Source organism: Linepithema humile, chromosome 1 (genome assembly GCF_040581485.1).
Source record: "Linepithema humile isolate Giens D197 chromosome 1, Lhum_UNIL_v1.0, whole genome shotgun sequence".
NCBI lineage: Eukaryota > Metazoa > Arthropoda > Insecta > Hymenoptera > Formicidae > Linepithema > Linepithema humile.
In genome coordinates, this window is record NC_090128.1 from 16,439,778 (window position 1) to 16,457,570 (window position 17,793).

Consider the following 17,793-nt stretch of genomic DNA (forward strand, 5'->3'; position numbering starts at 1 on the left):
AACATTTTTTGATCGAAAGAGTTGTAGATGAAAAAACAATATCTGGAGAACATTTATTAACCATAATGCAAAAGTTAGATATCAAAGCATATTTCTTATTTTTGAAACATATTTTATATTTCTTTAATTTATTTAATGCATTCTTTCAAGCAGTGGAAACAAGAATCCATTTATTACAACCAAAAGCAGTAGAGTTTTTGACTACAGTCTGTAAACACTTTTTAAAATCCGAGTGCTTAAAAAACGTATGCAATAATATCCAATTTTCTGAAAAAAATAATCAAAAATCTTTAAGCGAAATAAATTTAGGATTAGAATGTGAAGAATACCTAGACGAATTGACAAAAAACGGACATGCAGACCTAGTTGCGAATGTCCGAAAAAATTGTTTGCAATTTTACGTAACAGCTGCCGAGGAAATTAGTAAAAGATTACCAATTAATGACAAATTTTTGTCAAAATTAAAAGTTTTTGATGCAGATATTGTTTTATTTGATTTTGACAGAGAAACATCATTCAATGATGTTTCTTTTATCGCTCAAACTCTCGGAGGTTTTGACGAAAACGATTTAAAGAAAGAATGGCTTATTGTACATCTAGATTTTACAATAACAGAAAAAACAAATTTAAAAGAATTAAATTTTGATGACATGTGGAAACAGATTTTACAAAGTAAAAACTCCAGAAATACTGATAGATATCCCAAACTCAAATCTCTTATGAATGCTGTTAGATCACTTCCAAATTCTAATGCCGACCCAGAAAGAATGTTTTCAATTTTATCAGACTTAAAAACGAAAAAACGAAATAGCCTTTCGTCCGTCTCTGTAAATGCCACTTGCGTTTTGAAATCAGCTTTAAAAGCTAGAAAAGAAACTGTTTTAGACATGGAGATTAATGAAAAGCACTTATCTCTCATGTCGACAGACAACTTATATACACATTGTCCTAAGAAACAGAAAAGTCTTCTTAATCTATATCCTGCAGATGTTAATGATATAGTTAGTCCCTCGACATCTAATACGCAATAATAATGTTTAAAATAAATTTAATAATATTTTTTATATGATACAAGAAAAGTAATTGTGTGCTACTTTTATTACAGTGGTATAACAAGTATCTTGTCTGCAAATGACACCACATTTATAAACGACAGGAATGTAACAAGTATCTTGTCTGCAAATGACACCACATTTATAAACGACAGGAATGTAACAAGTATCTTGTCTGCAAATGACACCACATTTATAAACGACAGGCATGTAACAAGTATTTTATCTGCAAATGACACACTTTTAAACGATATGTAACAAGTATCTTGTCTGTAAATGACACCATATTTATGACCGACAAGTGTATGATAAGTATCTTGTCTGCAAACGACACCATATCTATATAAAGGTAATGTATAAAGAAAAATGAAAAGTGGTACAATAGGGCTCCTGGCGAAGATCCACTTGAAAAAATCTAACGCACCATTAGTGGAACCTCTTGGGTGGTACGGAAGACCACTATATTAAAATGGTAAAAATAAAGTTAAAATACTAAACTATTCGATGTATAATCACATTGGTATGCTTTGTCCAGAATACTTTTGTGTTAAATAAGATAGTCATAAATATTTTTTAAGTAAAAACATGTTTCTTTTATTTTCAATCAATTCTTTCCTTTACTTTTTAATGTATCTTGCTATTTACAAAAGATATTATGCATTTATAATGCGATTTTTCACGTTAATGTGTAAAATTGGAACATATAAATAAATTAATAATATATTAAATGTTACTTGTTTTGTTTATATTTTGCAATATATAATTTTTATTACTTTATTCTTATTTTATACATTAACGTGAAAAATCATATTCTGCAAATACATAATGTTAAAATATTTTATTAATATGAATATGATATATGTTTCATAAAAGACTGTAAATCTCAGAAAAAATATCGCGTCGAGCGAAAGCAACACGCCGCTAGTTGACTTAGTCGCGTGGAGCGAAAGCATTCGGGAAAGCATTTTCGCTGCCAACGCAGAAGAAACGGTGCAAGCGTTTAAAACCGGTTTTTACGCTAGGCTTGATGGGAAAGAGATACAAGACATAGGTCCGCCCACTTCTACCGTCGACAGCCGAGCGCACACGGACACGTGACGTCAGCGGGTCTCGGTTGTGTGCGTGTGGAGCTCTCCGGAGAAAACTGGCAGCTCTGGCCTCAGGTTACGCTCCTTTTTACAGGAGTTATTACTCTGCTCAAGGGCCCTTGGTTAGAGCAGAGACAGTGATGCGATATTTCCCACAGCGGTCCCGGCTCCGCTGCCTCACACAACCTTACAGAAGCGCTACGTCACGTATCCGTGTGAGCTCGGCCGTTCAACCAATAGAAGAGAGCGAACGCTCCCTTCCACCGAGCCAACACAACAGACGATAAATGCATGCTACTTGCATGTTAAAAGCAAGCGTTTCTGATTCAGAAAAGAAATTCTGAGGCGAGTGGCTGGAATATTAGAGATCACCTGTTCGAAACCTGCTTCGTGCAACTTTTTTTCTTTTTTCCACATTTGTTTCTAACATAGTAAATTATTAGATAATATTTTTTTGCCCAAAAAAATAATATTTTCTATTTATTATTAATATTCGCATATATTAAACTAACAATTTTAGAAATAATACAGATCTGCTATTGTTAATAGAAAAATGAAGTTATTTTACAATGTTGCAACAAAGTGCTAATTTAACATATGCGAATATTTTTAATAAAGATAAAATAATTTTTTTTAGCCAAAAACATTATCTAATAATTTATTTAAAATAAATATCGAAAAAGGAAAAAAAGTTACAAAATCACAGTTTTCAAACACGAGATTTTTAATATTCTTGCCATTCGCCTTACTCGTTTAGCCATGCTTGTTATTTTACATTTATCAACATAAAAGATTACACGCCTGCAAAGCTTTTAATTATTTATTTTAAACTACTGCATATTAGCAAGAGTTACTGCAGTAACTACATATACATGTACTGTGGAGATTAGTGGAGGAACACAGTAGCATATTAAAACTGCAGTCAAATAGATATAGATTGGTAATTTTAATACTATTATTAAGTAGTGGTCTTCCGCACCACCTTTGAGGTTTCACTTATGGCGTGTTCGATTTTTTTTTAAGTGGATCGTCGCCTGGAGCCCTATTGTACCACTTTTTTTTACACCTGTTATTTACAGGTTAAAATAATTTACAGTAGTTGACACTATATTTTTGTATCTATATACTTACTGTACTTTGTATACTCACTGTACTTGTACTTTTGCGCGTTGCGCGTATATTGGCGAGTTGGGAAAATTACTTACTTTATAATTTTTTATAAATACAAAATATATTTTGTATTTATTATGCCTGCAATGCTATCAAGAGTAATGAGAAATACAAGGTGTCCCATTTTAAACAATCCACTCAAATATCTCAGAAACACCGAGTTAAATAATAAAATTTTTTAAATAAAAGTTATAGGATTTGGAGAGGGAAAAAAATAGGGATATTTGTTTGACCTTGGATGGAAGCGCTTCTGAGATTTGAAGGTCATTTTTATTTTTTTAAATGGAACCACTTTAATTTTTTTATATAAATCGATTTCTCATAATATTTGTCGTAAAAAGTTATAAAACTAGGATGGCCAAAAATTGAATGGTTTACAAGATATTTTATACTTTAATTTGACATAATTTTACATAAACTATAAAATATCTCGTTAAATATTCATTTTTCAATTATCTTACTTCAACACTTTTATGCACAAAATAATGAGAGGAATCAATTGGTGTAAAAAAATACATACAAACGTAGCTTTATCGGATAGTGACAGAGAAATATCATTCAATGATGTCTCTTTTATCGCTCAAACTTTTGGTGGTTTTGACGAAGATGGTTTAAAGAAAGAATGGTATCTTTTATATCATGATTTTACACAAGTAAAAAAAGAAAATCTTTCAAAATTAAATTTTGATGACATGTGGAAAGAAATTTTACAAAGTCAGAACTCTATTAACAATGCAAAATATCCCAATTTAAAATCTTTTTTGAATGCTGTTAGATCACTTCCAAATTCGAATGCTGATTCAGAAAGAGTGTTTTCTGTTTTATCAGATATAAAAACAAAAAAACGCAATAAACTTTCGGTTACCAATGTAAATGCTCTTTGTGTTCTAAAATCGGCTTTAAAGTCTAGAAAAGAAACGGTTCTAAACATGGTAATTGATGAAAACCATTTGTCTCTCATGTCGGCAAAGACATTATATGCTAGTAGCCCCATGAAAAAAAAAAGTAATATAACGCTACATGCTGCAGATATTGATGATGTTGCTAGACCGTCAATATCAAAATAACATATAATAATTTTTAAATAAAATAATAAAACATTTTACAAGCATTGCAGGCATAATAAATACAAAATATATTTTGTATTTATAAAAAATTATAAAGTAAGTAATTTTCCCAACTCGCCAATATACGCGCAACGCGCAAAAGTACAAGTACAGTGAGTATACAAAGTACAGTAAGTATATAGATACAAAAATACAGTGTCAACTACTGTAAATTATTTTAACCTGTAAATAACAGGTGTAAAAAAAAGTGGTACAATAGGGCTCCAGGCGACGATCCACTTAAAAAAAAATCGAACGCGCCATAAGTGGAACCTCAAAGGTGGTGCGGAAGACCACTACTTATTAATAGTATTAATAAAATTACCAATCTACATCTATTTGACTGCAGTTTTAATATGCTACTGTGTTCCTCCACTAATCTCCACAGTACATGTATATGTAGTTACTGCAGTAACTCTTGCTAATATGCAGTAGTTTAAAATAAATAATTAAAAGCTTTGCAGGCGTGTAATCTTTTATGTTGATAAATGTAAAATAACAAGCATGGCTAAACGAGTAAGGCGAATGGCAAGAATATTAAAAATCTCGTGTTTGAAAACTGTGATTTTGTAACTTTTTTTCCTTTTTCGATATTTATTTTAAGTAAATTATTAGATAATGTTTTTGGCTAAAAAAAATTATTTTATCTTTATTAAAAATATTCGCATATGTTAAATTAGCACTTTGTTGCAACATTGTAAAATAAATAAATTTGATAGGAGCGTAAAGAGCCAACAGCCAGATATTCGTGCGAAGGTTATCGTGTATTAATTTATAACCATTGAACAATACATTAAAAAACAAACGTTTCAGCCTGTCATCAGGCCTTTATCAATGTTATTACAAAATTCAATAAATACGCAACGCAAAAATTAAATACAAAAAACGAAGTAAAATTGACATAATAAACTGAAGAGTAGTTAAAACCACGTTAAACTGTAATAAAAAAGAGCCAAATGAGAAAATTCCCGTTACAAATTGAGCGCAAACCGAAAAAACAGAAAAAAGAAACAATTTTTACATACTTGTGTTAAACATAGTAGAAAGCTCGTCCACACAAGATGGAACGAGGTAGGAAAAAAAACTTAGAACCATATAATGTGATGGTTGAAACCTCAATGTACGTGATAGAATAACGGTAAATTCAAGCGATGAAAGATTAGTGAGAGGGCGGTGGAGAAAGGGGGGGACGGAAAGAACAAGGAGTATGGAGGGGAGGGTATAAGTACCTAGGAGGGGAAGACAGGAATTAATATATGAAAAGAAAAACGATACAATTATAAAGGGGGAAACAATTTAATAATGGGGAGATAAGAGTCAGGTAACCGTTCTGTGTCATTTTGATTGTTCAAGCCTGCACGTTGTCTTTTTATGAACACCATTTCGGATATCAATCTCTTTCCATAAGAAGGTTCTCCGTCCAGAATTCTCACATTGTCCCAGTCAAAATCGTGAGAAAAATCCAATTTATGTTTGGATATAACAGAGGGGGAACAGCTCTTTTTTATGTCATTCTTGTGTTCTTTGATTCTAGTATTAAGCTGTCTTTTGGTCTGACCCACGTAAGTTTTCTCACAATCTCGACATGATATCATATAAACAACATGACAATGTGAAAATTTATTTAAACTGTCCTTCCCCGTCCGTATGAATTGTGTTAGATTGTTAGGAATTGAACATGATAATTTTAAATTGAAGCTTCTGGCTATGGAGTTAAAATCTTTATAAACCGAAGGAATGTAAGGAATAGTAAAAAAAGTCTTAAAGTCATTATTGTCATAAATATTGTTTGAACAATTACTAATTAAATTAAAGTCACTAGATTTTTTATGAATTAAAAACTTAAGCCTATTATGTATAGTCGAAAAAATAAAATTGATAGGAAAACAGTTATTAAGTAGGATATTGATTGCAATTGTAAAATTCTTGTTATGAAATTCAGGATGAGAAAGTAAAAAAATTCTGTCCGTTAAACTTATAATGGTCCCTTTTTTGTGCGATATCGGATGGTGGGAATGATAATTTAATAATCTACCTGAAGAAGAAGGTTTCCGGAACCAGTCAAATGTGATAGTGTTATTTTTCACAATCAGAGTTAAATCGAGGAAATTAATCCGATTGTCCACACCAACTTCCACAGTAAACTTTAGTCTCTCATGGTAGGAATTAAAAACGTCACTAATAAAATTTATAGAATTGTTAGGTGCAGCTAAAATGATATCGTCCACATAACGGTAATAAAAAGGTAACCTGAAAGGTAGTCTATCTAACGCACTGATTTCAAGGTCCTGTAGTACTAAGTCAGCAATCAATGAGGATAAAGGAGAGCCCATGGGGGTGCCATAAGTTTGTTTGTAAATTTTGTTGTTAAAATTAAAAAAAGTGGAGCTCAGTATCAAGCGGATGCCCTTCAGAAATTCATTAAGAGGGATGAAAGTATTTGGGGAAATTAAAACCCATCTGTTAGAAATGCTATCAAAATCTCACGATTTTGACTGGGACAATGTGAGAATTCTGGACGGAGAACCTTCTTATGGAAAGAGATTGATATCCGAAATGGTGTTCATAAAAAGACAACGTGCAGGCTTGAACAATCAAAATGACACAGAACGGTTACCTGACTCTTATCTCCCCATTATTAAATTGTTTCCCCCTTTATAATTGTATCGTTTTTCTTTTCATATATTAATTCCTGTCTTCCCCTCCTAGGTACTTATACCCTCCCCTCCATACTCCTTGTTCTTTCCGTCCCCCCCTTTCTCCACCGCCCTCTCACTAATCTTTCATCGCTTGAATTTACCGTTATTCTATCACGTACATTGAGGTTTCAACCATCACATTATATGGTTCTAAGTTTTTTCTCCTACCTCGTTCCATCTTGTGTGGACGAGCTTTCTACTATGTTTAACACAAGTATGTAAAAATTGTTTCTTTTTTCTGTTTTTTCGGTTTGCGCTCAATTTGTAACGGGAATTTTCTCATTTGGCTCTTTTTTATTACAGTTTAACGTGGTTTTAACTACTCTTCAGTTTATTATGTCAATTTTACTTCGTTTTTTGTATTTAATTTTTGCGTTGCGTATTTATTGAATTTTGTAATAACATTGATAAAGGCCTGATGACAGGCTGAAACGTTTGTTTTTTAATGTATTGTTCAATGGTTATAAATTAATACATGATAACCTTCGCACGAATATCTGGCTGTTGGCTCTTTACGCTCCTATCAAATTTATTGATTTTAACAATCATCAGAGCCTGATACATCTATTATTGTAAAATAACTTCATTTTTCTATTAACAATAGCAGATCTGTATTATTTCTAAAATTGTTAGTTTAATATATGCGAATATTAATAATAAATAGAAAATATTATTTTTTTGGGCAAAAAAATATTATCTAATAATTTACTATGTTAGAAACAAATGTGGAAAAAAGAAAAAAAAGTTGCACGAAGCAGGTTTCGAACAGGTGATCTCTAATATTCCAGCCACTCGCCTCAGAATTTCTTTTCTGAATCAGAAACGCTTGCTTTTAGCATGCAAGTAGCATGCATTTATCGTCTGTTGTGTCGGCTCGGTGGAAGGGAGCGTTCGCTCTCTTCCATTGGTTGAACGGCCGAGCTCACACGGATACGTGACGTAGCGCTTCTGTAAGGTTGTGTGAGGCAGCGGAGCCGGGACCGCTGTAGGAAATATCGCATCACTGAGCAGAGAGAAGACTGAGAGTGGACATGCCCGCATTTTTCGTGTTTCTGTGGGCTAGCGCCTCTATGTGCACAAAACGTGCACATTGAACTACGTAGCCAATGTCCACGAATCGTAGGTAATATCCACGAAACCGTAGGTAATGTCCACGATCTTTTGGGTCTCTTCCGTGCTATGTCCACAACTTTTTGGTTCCGATATGTGCTATATCTACAAAGTGTCGGTAATGCATACTTATAAAACATGATTATGTATATCAATCAGATTTGAAATATAAATACACACGTATTGTAAATACATGTATTGTAGCATTTATTTTAGCATTTGCAGTTTATTTAGCAAAAGATCAGTTATTTTCAATAACCTGTGTAATTTGAAAATGTACATTTAAATTATTTTAATAAATTACTTTTATAATTTTGTGTGTGTGTGTGTGCGTGCGTGTGTGTAAATAAAGTATTGCATTTTTGTTAATATTTAAAAAGATGATAAACTCTTATAGATATTTCATACAGTAATGACCAATAACTTTTTTTGAATATTAAAAGCCAGGGTTGGGCGTTTACACGTAAACTATAATAGATGCAAAAATACTCGCATATTAAACACGAATGCAAGCTAGACAGTAAAAACAATCTTTATTTATAATTTGAGAAGACTATAGTCATGAACCGCCGCAAGCAAGTGTGCACCGCACAAAGTTTCATTTAACAATTAAGTTTTAAAATCTAATTCTATATTCTTAACACTACACATACACAAAATTTTGTGTGCTTGTTCTGAAAGACTGAAACCGTGTGAGCTTTTCGGGCGCGGTATAGCTCGCCGGAATCCAGGTTCGTTCGGTTGGGGGTGTGTCAAAGAATGTACGCGATTTGTTAATAATAAATTAAAAGACGTATTTATTCAATTAATATGTTTGATGACTGTGTGTACATGCGATGTGTGTTTGCGATGTATGTAGCGAGATTTGTATAAATGAGATGTACGATTGCGATGCGAAAAGTATATACAAGCAACGGTGAAATAAGTAGAAAAGTATCGGTGTGGTCGGTATAAAAGCAACGGTGAAATAATTATTAAGCAACGGCGGAATAATTATTAAAGCAGCGTGAAATAAGTATGAAAATATCGGTGAGATCAATATAAAGCAACGGTGAAATAATTATTAAGCAACGGCAAAATAATCATTAAAGTAGCGTGAAATCAATATAAAGGCGACGGTAAAATAATTATAAAACAACGGCGAAATAATTATTTAAGCAGCGTGAAATAAATATAAAGGCGACGGTGAAATAATTACAAAGCAACGGCGAAATAATTATTAAAGCAACGGTAAAATATTATAAAGTTTGACGTGAGGCGTCTTAGTGCGATCGGCGGAACGATCGGCGCAAGCGCTGTGTGATCAAGTCGTAACGGTTGGCACACGACGGAGCGCTTGTCGGTGAGTGCGTTCGTAGAGTGTCGCGAGTCCGTTCGATAATAGATCGATGCGGACTATTTGGCGGCGCGGATTGGTCGACGCGGTTTTGCCTACCGGACGGATTATGATTCGAAATCCCCGGCGAATAAACACGATATAAGGATTAAGATGCCGATTACGCTCGGCGGGAGTACGAGAACGCTCGTACGAAGGCGAGAATAGAACGGCGATCCGGCTAGGTGCACGGGAATGCCCGTTGCACGAAGATCGGTGCCTAGAGAGGCCGAGTGCGCTCGGCGGGAGTACGAGGACGCTCGTACGAAGGCGGAATTAAAACGGCGATCCGACTAGGTACGCGGGAATGCCCGCTATACGAAGATCGGTGCCTAGAAGAGCCAAGTACGCTCGGCGGGTATACGAGTACACTCGTATGCTGAGGCAAGAATACCGAGGACACTCGGCGGTACACGAGAACGCTCGTGTGCTGGAAAAGGCATAGAAGCCGATTACGCTCGGTCGGACTACGAGAACGCTCGTAGAGTGATGTTCGCTGTCTAGCAGCAAACGGGATCTGGTAATAAGACGTACAGCCGGGCCTCTTTTATACCCGGCTGGCGGCCGACTGAACTCGGATCGGCAAGCATCGGCGGTCAGAGCAGCCAGTTTTCCCCGGAAAGCTCCACACGCACACAACCGAAACCCGCTGACGTCACGTGTCCGTGTGCGCTCGGCTGTCGACTGGTAGAAGTGAGCGGACCAATGGCCGCGTTCAGCAGAACTCAGTGCTACACTAGCACATCATGCTGCACTTCTAACAGTTGAAAAGTTCTGCCGAACGCTCTTAACAACGTTATAAGCGTAACGTGTTGGTAAGTGTAATTTTAATATACAATTATAATTGTTAAAAATAATTCCGTTAAATAGAAAAGATATTACACTTATTATTATCGCAAGTAGCATTATTTGTATTTATTATAGGTAAATATTTTAATATTTTAATCATACGAAATATTATTCTAACCTATACTATTTAGTAATGCAACACAAATCGCTGAATGAAAAATGTAGCTTTTTTCGAATATTCTGCTGAACGGCTACAAATTTGCAACTTGTTTACTAAGCATTTGTCATTTTTTCCAGCAAACTCAAAGTACGCTTCGAAGTAAGCATAACGTGTTTCACAATGGACAAAGAGGAAGAAAAATTATACATCTATAACAATATTTTGTATAATGTTATTACAACATGTAATGTGCACGATAAATTGAAAACTGGTATGTAAAATAACAACAATTTTTTTTAAGTATTTTATATAAAAACAAAATTTTTTTAATTGGCAAAAGAAATTATTAGAGAAAAATGTGCTGTATGCTATATGTAAAAATTTATGCTTTATATATACATATATATACATATACATGAATTTAATGTACATATATTTAAAAATATATATATACTTGTATTCCAGATCCAAATTTTTTTAATACATATTTTATGGAAAATGCAGCAACGCATGAAGCAATCTGCATGAAAGAAGAAGAAAAAGGTACGTATTTGCATGAATTGACTTTTATTTTATGTAAAATATAATAATTAAATTTTTTATATATGTGTCTATATGTCTTTAAATATTTTCCAATTATATGAAATATTTGTTATAGAAAATAAACCTGAAAATTTTACATGGACAAGACAAAATACAAAACTGCTTTTACAAAAATATTTTGAAAGAAAAGATATGTTTCGTAACCCAAAATTAAAAAAGAAATTATTATGGATGGAGATTGTAAACGAATTTAAATTAAAAAATTATAATGTTACTGAAGATATATTGGATCGCAAAATGCGAAATTTAAAGCAATCATATAGAAGTTTAAAAGATAATAACAAGAAAAGCAGTACAGGACGTGGAACGATTAGTTGGGAATGGTATGAAACTATGGAGGACATTTTTAGAGAAGATAAAACAATAAATATAGATGCAACGATTTCTTCTATGACATATCCTGAAAAGAAAAAAAATATTAAACAGCAGGCCACTTCTTCCATTTCATCAACCAAATGTGAAATAAAACATATAAATTCAACTTCAAGAAGCTCAACTTCAACAATTTCAGATTCTGAAATACTGGAGAACTTCACAGAAAATGATTCTTCTACTGAGTGAGTAAAAATTTTTTAAAAATTTAATTTTGTAATTTTTTAATTAAGAAAAAGTATATAGTGTATAGTATAAGTATATAGTATAAATATGTATATAAATCTTTTCACAAACCGTTTTGTCTTGGAAATATATATATAGATAATATTCATCTTATACGCGCGCGCGCGCGCGCGCGCGTGTGTGTGTGTGTGTGTGTGTGTGTGTGTGTGTGTGTGTGTGTGTGCGCGCACAATTAAAATTTAAGTATACAAATATAATAAATTAAACAGATTGTAATCCGTAATATTTATTTATCTTGCAGTCCACTTTCAAATGCAAGTTTTTCGACTGATATTCAACTTCCAAAGGATATTAAAAAAAAAAAAGCTGCAAAAGCAAAAAACCTATATTACATGCGAAAAAAAGAATTTGAGTCAAATGAAAAAAGAGAGGAGACACTAAGTGTGTGGGTATAAAACAAGCATTAGAGGATCTTCATGGCCTTCAAAAAGAAAGAAACAAAATGTTTGAAAAAATGCTTCTAACTTTAACAGAAAAAAAATAATTTTTTGTAATAAAAGATTTTTTTTACTACAATTAGATAACATACAATAAGTGATTAATAATAAATAATAATTTTCTTTTGTTTTTGTTGTATGAAAAAATATTTGTTTTTTATATATTTTCTTATATAGTTATAATAGTTATAATAGTTATATCAACATGTGTTCATTTGAAGCATTTTTTAAATTAATATTTTATGTTCAAGAACAATAAGTATTAGACAAACAGTTTAAAAATACGTATGTCTGTGATTCAAATTTTTTTGCTGTGATTAAAAGCAATTTCTTACTGTAAAAGCAGTAAGTGTTTTATAATTATAATTTTATGTTGTGTGTTATAATAAGGTTATAGTTATTATAAATTTGTTAGTAGTATGGTTCTTATAAGTTTAACAATATTTTTTTTTTTTAAATGCTTCTCAGATGAGAGTAGTGCTGCTATTGAAACAGCGTGCCCTCAGTTCTGCCTTCAAACTACAGTATATGGTTTCTTGAACTAAGAATTTAAAAATAAGATTGTTATAGATTAAAAATAAGTTTAAAAACAAGATTAAGTTATGTAAGCAATAATGTTTATTTTTGCAAGCAAAACAAATGTATGAAAATATAATAAAACTAAATTATTAAAGCCAATGATGTTTCAAATTATAAAAAGTTTATTTTTCTTATAAATTTATAAGCTTAAGCTTCATAAAGAAATAATATATGTATTTTTTATATTAAGAATATAATAAAATTATTTAAGCAATTATAATTGTTGGACAATCTGTCTGCGCTTTTCAGCAGCTTCAAAATTTTCTTCATCTATCATATTATCATCTACAAGTCCTTCCATATCTGCATCGATCATATAATTTTCTTCTTCTATAAATAATCTATCACCATTAATAATAAAATTATGTAACACACAAGCTGCCGCGATCATATTATTACCTAATTCAAAGTCGGAAATATCTAAATATTTTAATCTTCTAAATTTTACTTTTAACAATCCAAAAGCTGTTTCAATAATAGATCTTATTGAGCTTAGTTTTGTATTGTATGAAATCTGAGAACGTGTTAAGTGTCCATTATCTTTGAACGGTGTCATTAGATTGCATAGCAGAGGATAAGCTGTATCTCCAATTAAATGTAAATTATTTTCAATTAAAGGTGCTTCTGCATTTGTCATATATTGAAACAATGGACTGTTTCTGAAAACTCTAGCGTCGTGCATACGTCCTGGCATTCCAATAAAGATATCTATAAATAATCCTTTATGATCACAAACCCCTGTAAACAGTTTTTATTTTTTATTATTAAATTAAATATATTTTACTAAATTATTATCATATAACAGTAAAATTTTTAATATAAATAAATAATTATTATGTAAGATTCTAGTAATTACATATTTTATTTTGAGATTACAAAATATATTGAAATTGTATAATTTAAACGTATAATCTTTACCCTGCAATATAATAGAGTGAAATCCCTTTCTATTATAATAATCAGTAGCATTTCCTATGGGTTGCTTACATGGAATATGACATCCATCTATAGCCCCAATTACATCTGGAAACCCTCGTGATCTATTTTGAAATATCTAAAATTATAAGTGATAATAAAGAATTATTTCATATATTAATAGAAAAAAGTGCATTTTAATTGAACAACATACATTACTAGATAACTGACACTGAATTGCATTTGGCCATTTTATGTATTCAGGCATTAACATTACCAATGCATTAATAACATTCTTAAATATTTTATGACCAGTACTTTTTCCTAAATCAAATCTATCGCCTGCAGCTAAGAAACTTTCTGGTTTAGCCAAAATCCAGATTGTAAACATCAATTTTTTTTCCATGCTTACATTAACATTTTCCTCGTTAATAAAAGGAGCAACTACATTAAGCAATTCCTATAATAAAAAATATGTAATTTTTCAAATAAAAGATATAAATATATATATGTGTGTGTGTGTGTGTGTGTGTGTGTGTATATACATATTATATTTATATACTTTATTATTATAAATTTTTTCTACAATATAGTAATATAAAAAATAGTCAACTTTAAAAGTTATTTTCTTTAGTTTATTTTTGTGTGCTACAAATATTATACATACTCACATACAGCATATATATATATATAATATATAAATACTGTGTGTGTAAATATAATCATTTATAGACAAATAAACTAAGATAATAATTTTGATGGTAAAAATGGATTATTTTTTATATTTTAGAAAAAATTTATAATATATATATATATATATGCACATATATAGTATATATTTTTATATGAATGTATATCTGTCTATATCTATAAATACCTGAAACGTGCGTCGTGACATTCTAAAATGTTCAATAAAATGTATATCTGTATACCGAGGAATTGTTATTTCGAAATAATTTTTATTTCGTACTCTTTCATTTCGCCTTCTGATTCTTAAATCTGCCAATTCGTGGTCCAATTCTTCTATTATAATATTCATAATAAAATGTAATATATCTAGGTCATCATCCATCAACATAATTAACATTGCATATTCCATAATGTAACCACACACGTATACTTCGTATTGAGTTATAACCTATAATAATAAAGCGTTTAGCGCTGATTTCTGCTGAACGACCATCTTTAGTATGTTGGAAAAAATGGCGATTGTTTAGGAACATGTTGGAAAATCATAAATCGCTAGCGAGCGTTCAGCAGAAAATCTTGCAACAGTTGCAAAGCTGCTTGTTCTGCTGAACGCGGCCAATGTCTTGTATCTCCTTCCCACCAAGCCTAGCATCAAACCGGTTTTGACGCTCACACCATTTCTTCTGCCAAGCGTTGGCAGCAAAAATGCTTTCCCGAATTTCGCTCCACGCGACTAAGTCGACTAGCGGCGTGTTGCTTTCGCTCGACGCGATATTTTTTCTGAGATTTACAGTCTTTTATGAAATATATATCATATTCATATTAATAAAATATTTTAACATTATGTATTTGCAGAATATGATTTTTCACGTTAATGTATAAAATAAGAATAAAGTAATAAAAATTATATATCGCAATATATAAACAAAACAAGTAACATTTCTACAATTTTAGTAGAAAAACATTTTTCCTATTAAAACATATTAACATGAGTTAATTGCGACAAAAATAAGCTTTGAACATATTTAATATATTATTAATTTATTTATGTTCCAATTTTACACATTAACGTGAAAAATCACATTATAAATGCATAATATCTTTTGTAAATAGCAAGATACATTGAGAAGTAAAGAAAAGAATTGATTGAAAATAAAAGAAACATGTTTTTACTTAAAAAATATTTATGACTATCTTATTTAACACAAAAGTAATCTGGACAAAGCATACCAATGTGATTATACATCGGATAGTTTAGTATTTTAACTTTATTTTAATCATTTTAATATAGTGGTCTTCCGCACCACCCAAGAGGTGGATCTTCGCCAGAAACCCTATTGTACCATTTTTCATTTTTCTTATCATTACTTTTATATAGATATAGTGTCGTTTGCAGACAAGATACTTATCATACACTTGTCGGTCATAAATGTGGTGTCATTTGTAGACAAAATACTTGTTACATATCGTTTACAAGTGTGTCATTTGCAGATAAAATACTTGTTACATGCCTGTCGTTTATAAGTGTGGTGTTCTTTGTGGACATATTAATAAAATTTTATTTATCTTAATTAAAAATGATAAGAGAGTCAACAAATAATAAAATTATAAAAGGAAAGGAGCAATAGGAATCTGTTGAATTCGTTTATAATGTTAACCAGCAGGGGATTCAATAATTACACCAGTATGGTTATTAGAATACTAACGTGACTATATTTTCTATAAGTCTATGGATATATCGAGTACTTATATATTCTCCTGCTTACACGCACACAGGCTTCCTGTTCCAAGCCGGAAAACGGAATGCCACGATCGGCACACGCCCGCACGCTAATTGCTTGAGCGCCCACATATCGCAACCTAAACTTGGCGCTCTTATACTCGGCGCGTCTTATGAATCCGAATACATAACAGCTCTTCCTTTTTTTTACAAAAGTTCCTTAATTGTACATATAAAAGAAAACAATTTAATAACTCAACGCAACTCATACATATTTTTTTATTAGTGTGAAAATAGAAAATCTGAGTACCGATCCGGTTCCCTTCTATTTCGTTTGGGCCGTTCGTTTCGAACTTGTTCCCCCGAGTGCTTATCAGTTGCCTCTATAGGCAATGCTATTTGTTCGCCTGTATCCTTCTCTGTCCCTTTCTCAGGTGAAATGTGGACGGTGCTACTTTTTGATTTATCATTTGTCACTGTATCCGATCTCTCTCTACTCGACTTAATTTCTGACTTATCTAAGTCTGGATTTGAATAGTTAAATCTATCCATCGCCTCTTGCGATTTATTATTATCAGTGTTTTGTTCGTTCAAACGCAATTGATTTACATGTCTTTTCCAGATTTTTCCATTCTCTAATCTTATTAAATAATGTAACTTTCCTAATTTCCTGTAAACTATACCGAAACGCCATTTTGATTTTTTTTCTAAGTATTCACGTGCTGCAATTTTATTTCCCACTTGAAAATTTCTTGTTTCATTACTCCTTACTGATTTTTTTTTTTCAATTTTTTTTGGAGACAATAGATCCAACCGATTTCGCAATTTTCGTCCGAACATGATTTCGGCGGGTGATTGTTTTAACTCCGGAAATGGAGTAATGCGGTAATGAAACAAAAACTTTTGAACGCTACCTATTACATTTTCTTTTCCTAAATTTGTTTTACGCAGCCATTGTTTCAATGTTTGTACGAATCTTTCCGCTGCACCATTGGTAGCCGGATGATAAGGAGCTGTCAGTCTATGGATAATCCCATTTGCTTTGATAAAATCTTGAAACTCTTGTGATATGAATGTTCTACCATTATCTGTTACTAGCATTCGTGGAATACCGAATCTAGCAAAAATTTCACGACATTTTTCAATAGTACTTGGAGCAGTAATATTATTCATTACATAAACTTCAGGCCATTTAGTATGCGCGTCAACGCAAACTAGAAAATTATGACCTGCAAATGGTCCTGCAAAATCCATATGGATTCTTTGGAACGCTTCCTCAGTAGGCTCCCAATGATGCAAAGGCGCATGCTTCGGATTATTTTGAACGCGACTACATTCATTACAACTACGAACAGTTTTTTCAATTTCTAAATCTATTCCTTGCCACCAAACATAGTTTCTCGCTAGGGCTTTCATTCTAACAATGCCTATATGGCCTAAGTGCAGTTCTTTAAGGATTTTATTTCTAAATTTTTTTGGAATTACAACTCTATCTTTCCTCAACAGAATTCCGTTATTTAACGCGAATTCGTGGTTTTGCAAACCAAATTTTTTTAAACATGTACCTTGTTCCAGAGCTTCAACTATTTTTAAGAGATTCTCATCTTTTCGTGTTTCTGTTTGAATTTCGCTTGCTTTAACAGGTAGCATATTTAACGTATCAACAGTATACACGTCTAGCG

General features: G+C 31.9%; 1 long non-coding RNA gene and 1 pseudogene across 2 annotated transcripts; one reads left to right on the forward strand and one right to left on the reverse strand.

Moving 5' to 3' along the window:
• Window positions 1-8,843: 8,843 nt before the first annotated feature.
• Window positions 8,844-12,885, forward strand: LOC136998405 (uncharacterized). Of its 2 annotated transcripts, XR_010888970.1 has the most exons (5): window positions 8,853-10,415; window positions 10,687-10,820; window positions 11,015-11,092; window positions 11,208-11,709; window positions 12,012-12,885. It is a non-coding gene; the product is annotated as an uncharacterized lncRNA (long non-coding RNA). The 2 variants fall into 2 exon arrangements; XR_010888969.1 differs by having other exon boundaries at window positions 8,844-10,415; window positions 11,015-11,709.
• A 220-nt stretch (window positions 12,886-13,105) lies between these two features.
• Window positions 13,106-14,990, reverse strand: LOC136998404 (uncharacterized; annotated as a pseudogene).
• Window positions 14,991-17,793: the final 2,803 nt, after the last annotated feature.